Consider the following 20,150-nt stretch of genomic DNA (forward strand, 5'->3'; position numbering starts at 1 on the left):
TTGTAGCAACAAAAGCCCAGTTTGTTTGCAAGACACAACAACAGACAAAACATTGTGTCAGGGGGAGGAGGGGAAAAAAGAATGGAAAATATGTTTTGTTAATGTGAAATAGAACAGCAATGACAGCCACTTTGGCATTAACTGAGAGAAACACAACATAGCAGTCTCAAGTCATCAAACTAGAGGTGGTAATAACTACCAAAACAGAACAAAAACAAAACATGGCCAGAAATAGCTGCGGAGCTTTGTAGGTGACGTTAAGCTACAATTTTGAAATACCTTGGTCGTGAAGTCAGAAAGGATGAAATCATTTCCCAGCATGACAAGATTAGGTGTACACTAAAAAGAACCATTCCATATCAATTGAATCATTTGAACTAGGCTTGTATTAAACTCCAACATTTAAAGTAGACAGCTAAATAAAAATAGAATCATAAATAATAAATGCTTTCAATGTACAGTATTACACTCAAAAGGACATATCTTATCAATGTGGTACTGGGATAAACATAGACATGTTTTTGAGTTCTTCTTCCCCTTGGCCATGGATACTATAACAACACATTGCATTTTAGAGTTCTCAGTATGAGCTGGGAAGGAGAGACTTTACTCAAATACAAATGTGTTTGGGATAGTCCTTTACTAAGTTACAAACAGACACACATCCTCCACAACAGCCAAGTTAACAGGGTGAGGCTGAGCAGTTTGACAAATGTGACTGCTTTGTAGTTCTTCTGTGCCAAAGCACGGGAACAGCGGTCACAGAAAGGAAGATTTATAGAGGGGGAGGCAGAAAAGCAAAGAGCTAACAAACATGAGCCTAGACAGCAAGGGCAGAAACTGAAACAATATGGCCACCTGGTCTCCAAGTGCAAGGATGACTAACCCTGTGCATAACAGACTATGTTTACTTCAAATAATGCAAGTCAAAACGGTCACACATCAAAATCAGCCTTTCTGTGAAGAGACAGATTGAAGACGTCGATTTATCAGTCATGAATTTTCTGTGCCTTCCTGCACATGGTTGTGTACTTTAAATCTGTGATGTTATGTTACCCTGTGGTACTGCAGTTTATTTGTACAACCCAATATTACACATGTCTCAATGGCATTTACAGGCTCCCAACCCAGCCCAAGCTCTTAAAGAAGAAGAAATGGAAAAACTCCCATAGCACATAAAGTGGTATAAAACACTAGTCATTTTTTTAAATTTACAATAGAGAGAAGAAGTGTTTAACGCAACACATCTCCCTGCAAATTAAAAACCGACAGAAATACTGTGTACAAAGAGAGTGCATAATGGTATGAAATGAAGCAGCAATTTTAATGTGATTAATTGTGCAGCCCTCCTGCAGATAATAACAGGAAACAGAAATTTTGACTTTGCTTACCTGCCGGGCTATACGGCTCCCTGTTGTCTTGAGTATTATAGGTCTGAAAGCACTAGAACTTGCTGATTCAGACAAAGCCACAGGGCATCCTCGGGGTACAGCCAATTTTCCTGCAGACAAGGGAGGCAAGAGGGCAGATGTCAGCTTAATGTCACCATCAAGTGCTCCTGCTGAGCTCGTACTCCTGAGAAGATGCAGACACAAGCTAATTAAAATAGATTTTTTTGTTTAGAAATGACAAAATGACATTAACTGCATATTCACATTTACATCAAGAGGAGCACAGAACAATTTATAGAGCTACATGTTTAGATGTTACTACAGTGTAAAACTGACATACATGAACAGCAGATATAGCTGTGATATTTGTAGGAGAAATGGCACAAGATTGGCTTCCACAGGTAAAAGGAATTGGATTAAGAGACGAGTGAGGTGGAGGTATGTTGAACCCTGGAGAGTGAGCTGCCCAGTTATCTTTATATAAAAAGAAAACTGTCCTGGCCTGTTGGTTTGAATCATGCTGAGATTGGTCAAGCTGGCAGAACTCAATATGATACACAACTAGCCTGCTTTGTAACTAACAGCAACATAATCTGCAAATAATCTGTGACCAAGGCAAAAAGTGGGAAAAGAAAGAGAGCTTTCTCTATTCAACACGAAAATGATCTCACTTTTTCTTGAAAGTATATAATAACAGGTCAACCGGTAAGACATAAAAGTTGGCCTCAAGCTGAGAATGAGCTTGACAGAAAACACAGCATCCTCTTGATGTGTAATAATCTTCACCCAGCCAAAAAGCAACTGTGCATTAATAATGCCAGCTGACTAACAAACCATTTCAAACTCCGTCTGCACAACCACTCCCGTGCCCTCAATTCCTCCCTGCAGGCATGGCATTCTGGTTTTGCACTCTTAACACTGTCGTATGCTCAGGAAAGAAACCACGCTATATAAGGAATTGTTAGTGTTGAGCACAGCTAGTGGCTCTACACTTCTAGAGCCAAGGGTTTAGAGGTGGGGAGTCTGTTTACACTGAAAGCCTTTTTATTTTCTGTTTTAAGAGGGTCCACTTGCTAAACATGACTGAGGCTTTAATGTATAATCCAACACTAATATTGGCTGCCAGCTGGGAGAGGAAAGGGGGAAGAGAACTTGATGTTTGTGTGAACACGTGCAGGTGTGGTTGTTTTGCACATGGAAATATTTGGGTGAGTACACGTTCATTTTGTGAATGTCTTTTCTTTGCAATTTGGCTTCAAAAATCAAACCAACTTATTGTAATGTGTATGTATAATATCTCAATCATATTTAGGTATGATAATGTATTGAAACAAGAGGCTTGGCACTAGTGCCTTGTTAAAAGAGTACTTTTAAGGGTACAGACTGAATTACATCGTGCTGATTCACGATAAATAAATCAGTGCCACATTACGGATAAGTTGTTGTTGAAGATAACGGTGCGTTTTTCACTCTAGGTTAAGGTTAGCTTACAGTTTTGCTAGTGTTAGCCACAGGGATACAGGAATATTACAGTATGCAAGCAGTTGTGAGAGAAGTTTGGAGTTATTTTTCACAACTGAAATTACATTTTGTTATAAGGGTACCCAACCCTAGTATATGGCAAACACACACAGAGTGACAAAAATATAGTACAAGAGAAAACAGGAGTTTAAGAAACCATACATCCTAATGAGAGAAAGACCTGCAGTCTAATAAGCCTACTAAATATGAGTCAGGCCAATTCTCTTTTGGGGTTACTTTTGTTCCTTGTATTAGCCATGGCCACTTCCTTCCTCTGGCTCTACTTGGCAGTGCATTACAGTATTTCTACGTAGGCAGATAACTAAACAACTCCATATGTCCCTTTATGGCAGTTAAGCAATGGTAATCAGCACTGATACGGAGCGGACCAAACCAGGCTATTGCTACTGTGATACAAAGTGTTTTATTGCATCACAACAGGACTACTGCAGTTTGCACCCACTCGTTGAGCTGTGCCTGTATCATAATGGCAATCTTGATTTACAAGCTGCTATTATGATCCCATGATGAACAACTTTCAAGCATAAAGTTTGGGAAATGATCACTCTGAGACCAAAACCGAGAGTCTAAGTCGATTTGCCAGGATACTTTGAGAGAGCAAGATTTTAAAAGTCAAGATCTGAGCCTTGGACTAAATGCATATGCACTGGGCCTTTGATCTTCAACTCATGGTAAGAGTTCCCTATGGGAAGGAAACATGCCAAGCTCAACAGAACCTGAATCAAAGACTAAGCCTCAAACCACATATGACATTACATTGATGTACTTGGCTGGAAACATGTAAATCAAAAAAAGTTTCAAAGACACTGACTTATTAGAATTCTGTTCATTCATGACAAACTGTGATAAAAAAATAAAAAAATCTGATATAAAGAAAAATAGTGTAAAGCTATAGGAGAGAACTGTCAGGAGGATGCTGTTAAAGTTGCTGTTAAACTGAAAGGCGACTGCCTAATATATAGAAGTTCCTCCTTTTTGGCGATCCACTTTTGTTTCATCTTTGTGGCAAAAACAACACAAAAATTCTACACAACCAGAAAGGAACAGTGCGCTACTTAATATTGATAAAAACGTATTTCCTTTTCCTTTCTCCTCATCTTAGCCATGTGCATACCGGTTGTGTGTGCACACTAAGTGGGCTGGGAGGCCACAGGAGGGCGGACGACTGTTTTCAACGGTCCACGGAGCATGTCTTCAGGCCAAGACCCCGTTCCCAAGACGACAATAACCAAGAGTTCACCATGACCTTTAGGAGCGCCTGGAAAGTTGGTCATTCCATATAAAAAGGAAAAAAGGTTTTAGAGATTTTCGAGGCTGCAAAGAAAGATCTGGCAAGTTTTCCTCTAGATGTAATGCCTTTGCTCAAATTCAGTGTTTCTCCACACATAGACTTTCTTGGATGGGCCGCTCAGGTATTTTAATGGCCGCCCAAGTATATTTGGCGTCTTATTTTAGCATTTTTTACATTCTGAATATTATAATATGCACAGACCAGGTGAATGTATAGTGAAAGGCGATAGAACCATGTTTTGTATGCCTGATACCCTGATATAATACCACCGCCGGTACGAAAAACAAACAAACAAAAAACTACTACATACTGTGATATAAATTTTAGGTCGACTCAAACCCGCCTCCATTTGCTGCTTTCATCCTCCCCCCCATTCTGTCTTAAAGCTGTCACTATCCAAATAAAGGCATGAAAAGCCCCAAACAAATATATATATATATATTAAAAAAAGAGGATTATGTCATGACTCTAACGTCTTGAGGAAAATGCAGTCTGGGCAGGCTGTGACAAGTGTCTGAGTGGTTATAATATTTGTGAAATAACAAGCATGCAAGTCAAACTAGACAAATGAGGTTGGGGATGGAGTGCTGCCCTGTAGTACATAAGCCATGATGTCATTATTGTGCATCTTGGAGCCAGGACAGAAAAGGCATCTGTACTGATCCAAGAGCCGAGGACTTCCATCACATTTAGATGGCATCCGACTCTATATTTAAATATGATTCTGCAGGAGGACAGGAAAGGACTCTGACATCTCCTGGATACAAGTTACTTACAAGACCCTCTTTTATCATTACAAGGCATGGTCCTCTTCCCATTTCTACTTTCAGTAGTATTAATATTTATTTCCTCCATCCATGTTTCTTCTCTCAACTCCCCAACTTTCTCTTCCCCTCTGTCTCCATACGGTGGGCCCACTGTTTAACTCCCAGGGCAGGCAGCTGGCTCTACATCAGACACATCTGAGGACAAAAGGGAACTCCAGATTGTCGTGGTGAGGGCAGCCACCCATGGCAGTGCTCAGTGGGATTCCGGTTGTTTATGGTTGGCACTAATTACAGATTGTCAGACTCACCAAGCTCTAGACTTGACGCAAAGAAAACACAGAACTGGTTTAGACAGAAAAACAGAGACTGGCCATTAAAACTGTCTCCACTTGCAGCAAGCCAGATAAAACATGGAGTGATGTAAACTCAATAGGGAGGCTTAGAGACATCACTCAGGATCAAGATCGCACTCCCTGGGGTAGCCTATTAACTTGTGCAGGGGCACAATGTTGCAGTTTTATTGCTACCCTGAGGCGGGATGTAGTCAGCATATGGAGTATGCATAGAATTCACACTACAGGCTGTTGTACAGATAATCGTAAAGATAATCTCCCTCTTCCAAGCGCTGTGTCTCAATTTACAATCACTATAGTGGCAGCAAAAGACTCATTTGTTTCAGCAAAGTGTTTCATTCAGCTTTAGAACTGATGTTTTGCAGGGAACCCCAGTACAAGCTGTCTTGGGCCTGTGAAACACCCATATCAAGCATGCAGTAATGCAAATTATTTCGAGACTAGAGGTGGGCCCTATAGATCTTTTCGTTTAAAAACCTAAATATTTTTTTGTTAAAAAAAAAAAAACCAAAAACAATTTTTTTAAAAACTCCAAAAAAAAAAAAAAAAAAACTCAAAAAACCCCCACCCCCCAAAAAAAAAGCGCAAAAAAAAAAAAAAAAAAAAAACCCAAGATAAAAAAAAAAATTATTAGAAAAAAAAGAAAACACAAAAATAAAAAAAAAAACATAAAAAAAAAACAAATTATAAAAAATATTAAAAAAAAAAAAAAAAAAAAAAAAAAAAAAAAAAATTTTTCCCCCCAACAAACTCTAGACATGATGGAACTAGCCTTAGTAGCTTAACAGAAGTCCTATTTGGTGCTGTCAATACAGTACAACAGATAATGCCATCACCTGATATAGCCAATAAAAAAAAAAAAGAGGGTTTCTGCTAATAAGAGTGCCCTGTTTTTCAGATTCAGGATTTTAGGATTAAATATATAATATTTACAAAAATAAACACTGGTATGGTGGTGTACAAGTAGGTCACAAAGTGCATTTGATTTTACTGTAAATCTAGCTGGAGACTTGTGTTACATGTTATTCACTACCCTCTGAGCTACTGGTTTTAAGCTCCTACATGTTTACATCTATACAGCATGTTGAGAACTGTGGGTCTATAATTTTCTATTCCCCACAAACGTTTGACTGACAAGTTAAAGAGGCCATATTATGCTTTTTGGGGTTCTCCCTTTGCTTTAGTGTGTTACATAGATTTTTGGTGCATGTAAAACATCTGAAAAGTGACAAAACCCAAAGTCAAAAGGGAGTTACTGTCTCCCACAGGAAACACGGGTCCTGCACTGCCGGACACACCTAATTTGTATTCAGCCGTTTCTTCCGTTTCCCTATGACATCAGAGAAACACAGCACTACTTATAGGCTAGGTGACAGGCTAGTACCGCCCACTGAAACCTAGTAAATCTACCTCACTGTCCACTGTCCTCACCAATGTCTTTTCCTCACTAACATGATTCAGGTAACATAAAGATGTGATTTCATCTGAGGAAGTTATTTTTGATGGAAATGTGGCAAAAAAAAATAAAAATACTTAGCAACATGAACTAGTACAAAGCAAAGAGATAACGGGAACTGCTCTGTAGTTGGCTGCACAGATCAGCATAAAATCTGGTGTCCTCCATCATCTGAGGAAATGGTACAGAAATGTCCTCACAACAACAGAAAAACTGGAGTGTGTTTGTGCATTTTACTACATATACTACAGACTGCTTTATCAATGAGAGCCGGTAACAGTTCAAGCTCAAGCTGTAGGTTTATGTTGTTTTCCTGTTTATTTTGTAGGTTAGTCTGTTCAACTGGATGTCAGCATGCTGCGCAGGGGTAAGCAGGCAGGGGTGATGTTGGACTAATGTTGTAATATTGAGGGAAACTAAATAGAAACCGTGTGAACATTAAGCCTCACCTTCAAGCCAACTAAATAATGAGAGCAGTAGGTTGGATGCCAGTAACTGTTCGTGTTGCTTTTTGTGCAACTTTATACTGCAAATGCTAGCATTAGCTCAGCTTGTGTCAGCTCAGCTACCGTTAGCTTTGTTGTTGTCCTGTGTGTGTGTTGCTGCTGTATGTAAATTCACTTGATATATAAATGCCCTTAAGGTAACGATAAGGGTATGTGTGAGAAAGAACCGGTCACACTGCAGAAATGAATTTGCTTGGCAAGGGGTTTTATCTTTGATTTGCATCCAGTAGTTAAGTTCAGTTGAGCTAAGTTGCTGCAGAAACATGGTGGGCGGCTGACCAATCGGAGCAGACTAAGCTACTCAGGAAGGGGGGAGGGGCTGGGGATCAAATGGAGTGTGTCAGACAGAAGGTGAGAGGGGTGCTGCAGCAATGTCCAGTATGACAAAAATTAAAGCATGTAAACCTATTATAGTAGACCCTCCAAATTCAAGTATGAACCTGAAAATGAGCATAATAATATTCAATCACTCACAGGAGGTGGGCATGTGTGTGAATTTATATAGCACAGTCATCAAAGCATGAAGGGACACAGCACATGGAATCACTATGACAGCTAAACCCTGTGGATGAAAAGAAGTGTCTTGTTGCAGATAGCTGCCTGTTTGAGTTGAACAAAAGAATCCATCAGGTGTCAACCCAGGAAATTCAGCAAACCAAACACAGTGTTGAGTAAAATCAAGCATACAGTCCCTTTGAAATTTGCACTGCATAGGAATGCTGAATACAAACAGAACAGCCCACTGCTTAGCAATTAAACACTAAAGTATGTTTTACTTTCCTCTCTGCTTTGTGCTGGTTGGAAACCCTTGTATTATGCAATGACAGCTAACTGACACTTTTATTTTGGCTGAATGTCAATCACTGCATTCAGTAACTACTATGGTTATGTTCTTGAGGAGGGCAGTTTTGCATTTGATTAAAATAAAGAAGAAGGGACTAAAAGATGGCAATTCTTCACGTGTTAGTGTTCAGTATGAAGTCAGTTCACATAAATACATTTAATACATACTGTAAGTCACACAAGTGCTGACCTCATTTTATGTTTGCTCTATTTGTTATTAGTATTTATGTCCTCCGCTGTTGTATAAGATGACTGTGACAAACATGTTTAATTAAAGCCCTTTATGAAGAAAGTCAGCCTGATTAATATGCATGTCCTGCTTTCTGTCATGCTTCCACTCCAAGCCTAATTTTTGCTTATAATGTAAAAGTAAATTAACATGTCTTGCTTAACTAACTGAGATGTAATAGGGGACTCATGAGCGCATGTGCATAAGAGATAGCTTTTAATTAAAAGGAGGGTGCCCTGGTGAATATATATATATATATATATATATATATATATTAGAGAGAGAGAGAGAGAGAGAGAGAGAGAGAGAAAAAACGAGATGTCAAATGCTATAGAGGAATGGGTGTTGAAGGTAATGTAGGAAAACTGTTCAGCAGCATTATAAACAGCAGACTAAAGCGCTTCACTGATGAACACAACATCCTGAGTAAAGTCATATTGGATTTCTCCCAAATTTCCGCACCGCACAAGAACACATCTTTACCCTCCACACGCTAATTGACAAACAAATAAACCACAACAAAAGCAAAATCTTCACGTTAGTAGATTTCAAAAGAGCATTCCACTCAACTTGGTGTGACAGGCTTTTCTACAAACTAATCGAAATGAGTGTCGGTGGTAAAACATGATTTAATCAAATCCAGCTTGTCCCCTACTCTTTTCAACATTTATATTAATGATTTAGCTAAAACACTAGCTCAATCTTCAGCACCTGGTATCACCCTACAACACTATATGCAGATGATCTAACCATCTGATGACCCGGGCCCCGGCAGTGAACTAATAAAAGACAAACATGATATTTCAAAAAAGGTCTGGGTATCAGGATCACAACTTTAAATTCTATTTGGACACAACTGAACTACAACACACAAAAATTACACATTTTTAGGGCTAAATATCAACACCACAGATAGCTTCACCATGGCTATGAATGAAAAAACGCCAATACCCCTCCAAATTAAAAAAAAAAAAAAAAAAAAAAAGAGCCATCAAATTTTATTTAAAAACAAGTGACCCTCATACACTCCTCCAGAAAGCCCTGAAGTAGCAAGAGATGAACAGGAAAGGTTCCCCTCTGCTAACTAGTCCAGGGACTTCCCTAACCTCTACCAACCCTACAGAGCCTCAGCACGGCCCACAGACACAGCCTGGCCCTGGAGACTGGTCATCACAGACAGGTGCCCAGGGAGGACAGGCTGTGTACACGGTGCACACAGAAAAGAAGTGGAGACAGAGACACATTTTTTTGCTACACTGAAGCGAACATGCAGAAATTATATTCTTCGCCAAAAGTCTACACAAATATCCAGAATTTGAATAACAACCTGAAAAGGACAAACTCAAATATCTAAATATAGGTGAAAACAAATTGCTGTACATTGGCAGCTAAATATGTGAACTCTTGCCACAACCTGAGGGACATCCTGTGAAACTACACCAAATACTTCTGTTTCATGTTGAAACTGAAATTGTTATTTATTTGTTGTTAGTTTTCTTATTAATGTCATATTTGTGATTGTACAAATATGTACACATTCACACATTTATGATCATTGTTTTTTTTTATAACGGTTCATATCTGTCTGTAATATAAGCACTCTGATAAAGCGCATACATTAAAATTGAGAGAGAGAGAGAGAGAGAGAGAGAGAGAGAGAGAGAGAGAGAGACAGAGAGAGAGAGGGCTAAATTAATTAACGAATTTCAACTTCCTTACAACAGTGTACTAACTTAGGCTGAATCATTATTTTCTTAACTTTGGAAATTTATTTAATATAAAGGAGCAGTGTCCTTGTATAGGAAGGGCATGCATTTACATAAATAATATTATATAATAATAATATTCAAGATGTATTATTAATGATATAATGCCAGTATGAATCACTTCAAAAGACCTTCAATTTAAGAAACAACTTATTTCTTGCTGGTTTGAAAGAAAATCAGTGCATTCAATACTAAAATCACCCCTAGATAAATGAATGCCACCCAAATGGGTCTGTCATCTTTCCTTTGATAAATAAATTCTAGTCTGAAAAGTAGTTCACAATGCCCCTGAGTAAGAAGAACTGTCTCTTTAAGTGCTTTGGAACATCTTGGATTGCTATGTTTTATACTTCACAGCAACATAATCCATTACACATTTTCAATGGCACATTAAACAGAAATGATGACACAAACGGGGACCTTTCACTGTGAAAGAAATGGTATCGTCTTCCTTATTTTGGTCCCTCTCTTGTGTGCTCTTTCCACCCCACCTTGCTTTGACGCTAAAAGAAACAAACATATAAAAAGGGTTCCCTCTGATATTTTCCCCCCCATCACGTGTTGGTGCAGGTGTTCTACACCGGCACTCGCCCAGAGGGAAGACGATGTGCTGGCACACGGGAGAAATATGCATGCCAGAATAAATACACGTGTATATATATTTTCCATTTACATCTGTTCTTCTTCAGTAAAGAAAACAAACACGATTTCAACATTTTGACTGGAACGTTAACAGTGCCAGAGGGGAGAAACCAATCCTTATATTTGAACATCACACTTTTACTTTGATCCTGCAATATGCTGTCCCAGCACTGAGTCCACACATATGAAATCAACTGAATTCTACAGTTGTTGTGCTGCCTGTGGTCTTGTTTGCCAGCCTCATGCTCATTGGCTAGTTTGTGCACAGCCACTGTTCCTGTCAGTCAACAGTTCTCTGGATCATAGCGCTTCCAGCTCCTCCTCCTCCTCTTCTTCCCATGGCCCAGATCTGGCTGAATGCCAATATCTGGGCAGGACGGGCAGGACACCCGCCAGCTATCACAATGACACAACTCAAGCATACAGAAGTTTCAGGAGAAAGCAGTCAGTTCAAATAACAAGTCCACAAACTTGCTCCCAACATCCGAATAAGGACTTCCGTTCCTTCTTTCCTCAAAGTGCTACATGCTCTCTTTCACACCATTCTCAGACAGACACGTCACACTTGTCTCATCCCCTACAAATGACCAGCCAGGACCTCCCGTCGGCCTTCCAGCCTGATATAGCTGTGGTATGGGCCCAGGTCTGAAGGAATGGGAGTGTTTGTTTTCTTGCCATTTTGATCATGCACCGAACAACAAGCGCTTACACAACCAGGGGGAGTTACTGTTACAGAGATTTTGGCATACACTAATATTGCTAATGAGATCGCAGCGGGGCTGGGCTGTGTGTACGTGTGTGTGCGTTTGTGAAACAGCGACTTACGGAGGGTATAGAGTTGAACAGGTCATTTGAGATGTTCCCTCACTCAGCTGGATGACTTGAAAATAGGGTGAGTCTGCAAATTTAATTTGAGCAGCACCAACAGGATTATTTGCGGAAAAGAGCCTTGCTCTGTCAGGCGAGGACAGGCAGTTTGTTTACAAGTCATGAGGTGGTGAATGTTGGGAGGTGTTTTCACCGTGAATGTTGCATAATGTCTTAACCACCTTGGAATGCTAAGTGACAAATACTGTAAAGTATCATTGTTCTTCCATTCGCCAGTAAATGTACTGTTGCAGCTGCACAGCCTTTACCTCATTACCTATACAGCCTCAAGGAAGCATCATTTCAATAATTAATCGTTCATGGTCAAAGCTAGAGATGTTCCGATACCATTTGTTCTTTCCCAATACCCGATTCCAATACCTGAACTTTGCGTATAAGCTGATACCGATTTCCAATTTATTACATGTGCTTTAAAAAATAGATATATGTTATCATTTAAAATATACAGTATACATAAGATATCATTTTGTTAAAGAATCAAATCGTGCTAAAAATATTGAGTTACTGGTCACACTACATATCCTACTATGGCTTTTGGTTACTTAATTACTATGGTCTAAATCCAAAAGTTAGATTTCTCACAATATTTTGAGAGTGCACTGGCGTACACCATTGTATTCATTTGTCATTACATTTTGCTTAACAGTCTCTGCAGTGTGACGTGCTAATAAAACTATGATTAGAAACACTGGCAGCATATATTTTTGTCAGCTACTACATTTCAAGACAGCATTTAAACAGGATGTTCCCGGTAAGTGAAATCAGCCAAAGCCGAGGCACAGAGGTATTAAAGTCGTCCCTGTCCATCACTGAATTGGGAGAAGATTAGAAACTGCCGTAGAAAAGACAAAAGGGTCTTATTAGAAAAACAAGAGATAATAAGAAAAGCATTTTTAAATTTCACATTGGGATGGAAATAAGTGAGTCACGATGACCTAGTTTAGCATTCAGAACAGTGGAAGAAGGCATTTGCAGAGTCGGGAAGAGCCATTAATAAGTGTGGATTTGCAGAGAACCACCACACCCACACCTCTATCCATCTCATCTGTAATTTATAAGACTTCTATATTCCACTGAGCTTTGTCAAGATGCAAATTAAAAACCATATTGAATATTTAGACCATATAAGATACATCCGCACTACAAAAGGAAACTCAGCAAAATCAAGCTCCAAAAAACATATTTTTTTTATAAAAAGAAGTTTATAAAATGTTACTTTCTGCAGGCAAAGCTGTGTATCTGATGACTGCTCTGATATTCAATAAACATAGAAACTCACACAACCCACCTCCAAAAGCCTACCATACTTCATCCTAAAGAACCTCAGATTAATGTATGAGATAGTATTGAAGCATGTTAGTGGCCCCCATCCATCCCTGTAATCTCCGACAGCAGGCAAAGCTCAGGTTCGCCATGGTAAACAAGTCCGACAGCAGCAAGGTATGTCTGAGAGACTTCGGTACAACATGTAGCATGTTATTTTAAGATGCAGGCGGGGTCCAGGAGAGTTAGTGAGGTCAAAACTTGGCCAAAAGCAAGCACCCCTCTGTGCTCTCAACAACATTTGAATAAGCCAGAATTGTTTTGGCCTCACCATAGCCACAACCAATCACAGACGCCTTGTCCTAACTCAAACAAATACTTGTGTAGATAGATCACCACACATCCTGCACGGGGAAGATTATCCTTCCATATATGGAGTTCAATACAGAATCAGTTCATGTAACACTGTTTTTTCATTTTATTTACATCACTTGAAACTCTGATCCAACATTTAACATCGAAACAACTGAACCACAGACATTTGAGAAATGTATTTACAATAACAGCATTCCTAAGATTGTAGAGAGAACGGCATTTTATCTCTGGACAGGCATTGTCAGGAGAGTTTCTGTGCCCTTGTTTAGTGACATCTGTCCAGTGTCCAGTGAGGGAGTCGGGGGCTTTGATAGTCAGACTATCAGTCAAGGTAAATCCCTGAAAGCAGTGACCACAGGGCTGGACTGGTGCAGACGCTCTCCTAGATCAAAAGCTTATCTGGAGAAAAACACTATGCAGGGGATATTTTTCACCTGTTCCAGAGACGCATGATGACGGTGTTGGAAAGGTTAAGGGTGGGCTCAAATGCTTATGAGTAGAGATGGGAATTGATTAGATTTTATTGATACTGCTTATTGGTCCAATTCTTTATCAATTACCTTATTGATTCTTGATCAGTTTTCTGTGTAGAAATGACACCTACACAGACTTTCAGCATTGATACAATGGATTTATTATTTCTGACTGCCTTTCTACACTGTGCTCAGAATCGGTCATCATCTGCAGTATAGACGCACAAGTTTGACATAATTGTTTTGCGATGCACAACTGTCAGAAAAACAACCCGGATGATTGATATAGACTTTTTTTTTTTTTTTTAAACCCATGGCTGCTGCAGCAAGGACACAACACCTAGGTACATGGAGTGCCAGCTCCACCAGGTGAGCTACCAGGGCATCCCGTTAATAAATAAATTGATAAGCATAGAGGTGTAGGATTCTGATAGATTGGACAATTTAGGACCATTTTTCAACTGGAACAAAGTTTTACATTCCCATCCCTACACATGACCTCATGTTACCTTTTTTTGCAGTGTTGACAATTCATTTTATTTGTATTTCATAGTTATTTACTTTACCCCATATCCATCCGCACCCAGAATTAATCACCAGAAATGCAGAACTGTGGGACCGAGCCTGAAGGCATTTTGCTTCTAAATGAAATTGGAAACCAGATTCATCCTGGGATTTTGATCTCCCACTTATTGTTAGGTCTTTTTTGGCCATCTCTCGTTCCAGCCTTAGGCTGTAAGCTGTGTTAGTTCTCAGACTGAGGGAGGTATTAGGAGCTAGGATTGCAAAACTGTGAGAAAGAATATTCTATTCAGGCACAATTTCGACATTTCATGATAATAAAGAAAGCACAAATTAATCAAGAGTAAAGAATTTAAAGCAAAGTTCCTTTAAATACGATAGCATTAAATAGGAAAATTAGGCCACTTATTATTATTAATTATTGCATGACACATTCCCGGTTGTTGGTTTGGGACTTTTGAGGTCAAGTATTCTCAAATCTATGAGAGCAATAAGCTAGAGACCTTAACTGTCATTTCATAATTCACACAGATCAGTGGACCACAGAGTATAGGACTACCCAGCCCTGTAACAATCACTCAATACAGAGTGAGTCATAGAAAAAAGAAGTAAATGGGAGCCTGAGAAATAACTTTTAAACTTGGAATGCAAAGCAGCTGGAACGGACTCTTTCCAAATCAAGCTGGTTTGTATTTCTGGGTCATAGAGTCTACTTGATACCACAGTGTGCATACAGTGTGTGAACGACTGTGTGCAAAGAACATACATTTGTCAAGGCTCTAATCATTAATACTGTTAAAAGTTTGAAACAAATGAGTGAAGTGACTTTGCCAAGAACCACAAGAAATCCCTTCAGAAATATTCAAACTGAACCCATCTAAGTGGTTTGGGAAGGGTCTCCAAGCCAGGGAGAAATCCTGGAAGGATCTGAGACAAAAGAGCACCATCAGGTCACTCAACATAAATAATTCTACTAGTTGCTACATTATCATCCGTTAGGCTTTCCACCAATAGCCATAAGTAACATCTACTGTCAGGTGGCTATGAAACAGACATTAACGAGACATCGGAGTGCTTTTTACAAGCAGGAAGACAGGTGAGAGGTCTGGAAGACATCAACAATGAAAAACCCTTACATCACCACTGGCTCTGGTTCACCCTTTGTTTTATGGACCCCACAGGACGATGATGATGGCAGGAGTAGTCTATCCCACACCCACTATTCAGTTCAAAAGGAGACTATCTGACACCATTAAATCACTGGGTCCAACCGCTCGAGCCCATTAAGTCGGTTTGGGGTATGCTGAATAGCTGAACTCTGTCTGGCCTGTGAGGAGGAGAAACACTTCTAAATCACACACTCTGGTGAAAGGACAAAGTTTGACATGGGGTTAGCAGCAGCATACAGCTTTTAGCTAGAGTTAAGTCATTAAGGTCATCATCCAAGCTAATAGTCCTCATATGTATGCATAGCAAAGCTGCGGTGCCAGAGATGCTTACTGGAATAATGCATTCCAACCTATTAATGAAAAACTGCACAAAATATTTGTTTTCAAACTGCAACTACCCTAAATAGCTTGTCTACACTCTGTGAGCATCTTCACTACAAGCCAATGTGTCGTTTTTATGTGCAAAACTACCACCTAACCTCAACTCAGTTTAAAGCTCATTAGACTTGCATTTTAAAGGTCGACACATCATCTAATAGCTTATCAGCAAAAGCTACATAGCCTTGAGTTTCCCAGATAATCACAAATGTTTACAAAGTCAACATTCCTTATAAAGGTCAAAGAGAAATACTTCGGAATGTTTCAAACTAATCAGCTCTCTGGAAGCAGTGAATAAACAGTATGGTGAAAACAAACCCGATGAAGTAAAGATTAGAGGCATTATTATGTGTAAACCCTTTTCAGTCAGTTAAGTTGATCGACAATCAATTTTGACTTTGACCACATACAAGCACATGCCAAAAATAAACATAACTCTCAGTATTACACATTTAATGCAGTACTGTAGATCTAATTTTCTAGTTATCTAGAAACATGAATACTACTGGAACAAAACTTTGCCAAACTTATATAAGCTGGTATCCCACTTTAATGCATGTGTATAATGTGTGTCTGAGCACACAAATGGTCACAAACATGAGCACGGCGCACACAAGGATGCTGGTGAGACACTGATGACTGTCTCTCACTCACAGATCAAATACGCTGACATGAGTGGACTGCTTTATCACCCTCCACCTTGCACCAAGTCAGAGACTGTAGACTGATACCAAGATGACTCATAACACTGATGACACTTGGTGGGCCTGGCATAACACTGATGTCACGTGCATGCAACAAGTGTTAAATCAAGCAAACAATTGGAAATGTCACTTGCGTCTGATAAGACTGCAGTTCGTCAGTTGGTAAACTCAATACAAAAAGGGTTGATTTCATGAAGATATGCAATTCAATTAAAGAATAAAGTTTCTATTTCATAAAAACTGGTTTTCAACACAACTGCTCAACTTGTTATAGAACTGGAAAACGTTAAGCTATTCACCTGGGTGACTGCTGGAGTCCAGACGATTACTTTAATTTGTTCTGACATCTTCCCACCTATATATGACTCAGATGACACTACACTGACTTTTGGTAGGTGCAATGTTATTGCCTGATAGCTGCAAAATGTACTCGGTATAAGCCACGACCTGGCGCTGCCAACACGAATTATATCATCACCAGAGACCCAAAACAAAACACAACTGGACTCCAGCTCTACCTTGATTGCAGACAGGGCTGAAGTTTTTATACATGGCTTCCAGCCCAAACTGCACTTTATCAGGCTCCGCTGACCTTCTTTTTAGGGGCAAATACATGGCCAAATTCATGATCGTGTAAAAGGGGAACAATGTTGTTTATCACAAAGAGTGTGACATTTGAAAAGAGTGAAGTGGGCTTGAACTTTGTAGAGTTGGAGACCTCAATTTGCAGATGTACACTTACGCTGGTGTGTTACACTGGACTTTAGACCTTAATCCTAATTACCAATCTCACTAAATATACATTTGAAACAAACCAATAATTTAACAAGGGCAGGATTTTCTCTTCGTTTTGATCATTTAGACATGTACAGGGATAACTGTGAGTTGGAGACTGGAATAGATATGAAGTGTTTACTGCCCCCGATCTCACCAAGGATATCGCAAAACTAAAATATGAATGTGTCACTCCATTTGATCTCCAAAGAAATTGTCATTTGACTTGTCACTCTCCTCTCGTGGGTCGGAGTGCAGACCTAGCTACAGAGCAGCAGCGGAGTGGCGAGGGATTCAGTGCCTTGTTCAAAGTCATTTCAGAAAAGGAGATGCACAAAGCTGGATTGAGAGGCAGTATTATTAACAATATCACACAGAGAAGGGTCATTACAGTTAGCTAATGACATCTGTATGCAGAAGTCATCATAGGCTTGAGTCAGGGAGATTTGTAAGAATCATACGTCATTGTAAAAATAGATCCAATTTAAAATAATAAGTAATAAGATTGGCATGTGGTGTGAGGAAAACTGCTGTCCTATTGCAATTGGCCCTTCTTTGAGTGTGAGAGAGAGTGTGTGTGTGTGTGTGTGTGTGTGTGTGTGTGTGTGTGTGTGTGTGTGAGTTTGCTCCTTAACCTCTGGGTCGCACCTGTTACCTCACTCAAGCCCTGGTCAGGGCAAGGGGGAGAGGTCAAGGGTCATAGTGTCACATGACACTTCCTTCACAGATCTGCTCCAGAGCCCACACATACACACACACTCTGTCAACCAAGAAATGACCAATTATTTATGCCACTGAATTTTCTACAACCTCTTGTGAGATTCATATTGGCTAATGAACAGCGCCTTTAATCCCAGGTTACATCTCAGTTGGCCCTACTGTGCGATACTAAAACTACAAGCATTAATACAGTGCATTAAAATGCATTATGATTGTGTTGAGATGAGAGGTGAAACCTGACATACATTTTAGAGTTCTGAATTTTTATTTCTACAACACTCTTTTTTTTTCTACCAATCACAATTAAAAACATTTGTAATTCAGGAAAGGTTTTTAATCAATTTAATGTAGGACGGTGCATAATTTCACATCTGTGAAGTGGACCAACGTGTGCACTCATACATAATTCAATAGTTTCATCCCAAAATATTATCATGCCTCGGGGAAAAAAAAAACAATGCTACTTAGAAATCTATGAGTTGAAATGTAAAGAAAAAAGAAGAGAAAAGGCATCAAGTCTGCTGTACACAAATGTCTTAAAATGAATAATTAAATTCAAATTAACCAATAACTTGCATTGATTCAGCGCCAATTATAACTCAAAGCTTCAAAAGGCACATTTGCTATGTAATGATGTTTGCAGCAGTAGCTCATTAAGCTAATTAGTGTATTGGAATGTTTTTTTGGTCAGTACTTTACAGAGGCAAACAAGCATTGCTGCTTTATCATTCAAAATTCAAAGCTTAGAATTTCTTCTATAACTGGCAGTCACATTTGCCTTCCTTTCCACTTCCTAAACACATACGCTTATCTATTGATAATCAAATACTGATTAGTCTCAGTTCAGGTGAACCTCTGAGCCACTGATCTTTCTGGCAAACAGAAACAACTTTCATCCCAATTCCCGATGCAGAGGGACAGGTTTTGAATGTCTCACTGCACTGCCACTTCACGATTTGCCTCGAGGCCAGTGAGTCATGACTGACGTTTCTTTGCAACACAAAAAGACCCTATTGTAATATAAAAGGTAATTCATGTCACATTGGTGTAATCTCTTCTAACGCGCCGCTGTAATAGCATAGATCAATACCACAGCTGAATGTCTGTGTGATAGGCAAGCAGAAAGGTGAAAGGCAAATTAAATACTTGTGACTGTTGAGCAGCTGCCATTAAATAAGAAATGTAATGTTCTGATCATTTAGACGTATACAACTGCCAAATACACTGTCAATCTCAATACCTGTGTAATAGAAAGCCCCAGAACACCACAAAACGCTATCTTCCTCTCGCTCCCCCACAAAGAATTTCAGGTATGTTCACAATTCAGAAATGTAGGAAACGATCCAACAAATATTTGTCCCACACACTTTGGGGACAGGCATCCGCAGGGCACTTATCAGGACGCAAATCTGAAATCTTGGCAAATCAGCCTCTCCGTCCGCCTCAAACAGGTGAAGAAGTAACAATGTGAGACGCCTTTGTTGACACTGACAACTCACGAGTGGTAATCAAAACAAGAGCAAGGAGCAAGAAAAAACAAGAACTGACAGTCCCGTCTGAATGCACAAAGAAAAACCTTGTTTATCAACAGCCCAGCGTCTGCCTTGAACGGGCCGAGGTTTAGAGATGTACTTTCACTGGCCTGAATTTGTGACAGTGAAACTGAAGAATGTTTCACTTTCGCAAACACAATCTTCACATAAACAGCAGTCTTCAATACATATTATTGCAGAAGAATACAATATATAGTAGATTTCAGCTGAAATGCAACTAGCATTAGACTCATAGGAGGTTTTAAAGTGTGAAAATGATCTTTTTCCTCTAAAGCTGACAATATTTTGTACATCTTTCAACCCACATGCTCCTTTCCAGAGACTGGCACTGGCAATCCACCTTGAGATCGGAGTCAGACCACACGTATGATGTGTGTTTTAGTAGAGACAATGGTCAATATTAGCTGTAATATAGACTGCATGTTGTGTCCTCCACTGCTCACTGTCAGACTCTCACACCTAGAGCTGAAATTAGTGGCCAATTCATTGATTTTCATCACGCAAAAAAGCTAAATTTAAGAATTTGTTGCCTTCTTTCGAGATAT

General features: G+C 39.4%; 1 protein-coding gene across 4 annotated transcripts in view; it reads right to left on the reverse strand.

Annotated features, from left to right (window-relative positions):
* peak1 (pseudopodium-enriched atypical kinase 1) overlaps positions 1–20,150 on the reverse strand; it is a 100,912-nt gene that overhangs the window by 79,097 nt on the left and 1,665 nt on the right. For all 4 annotated transcript variants that reach the window (XM_051381451.1, XM_051381450.1, XM_051381449.1 and 1 more), the window contains exon 2: positions 1,392–1,501. The gene's annotated coding sequence lies outside the window, so the exon portion shown is untranslated. The remainder of the gene's footprint in view (positions 1–1,391; positions 1,502–20,150) is intronic.

The sequence above is a fragment of the Dicentrarchus labrax genome, unplaced genomic scaffold (genome assembly GCF_905237075.1).
Source record: "Dicentrarchus labrax unplaced genomic scaffold, dlabrax2021, whole genome shotgun sequence".
Classification (NCBI taxonomy): Eukaryota; Metazoa; Chordata; class Actinopteri; family Moronidae; genus Dicentrarchus; species Dicentrarchus labrax.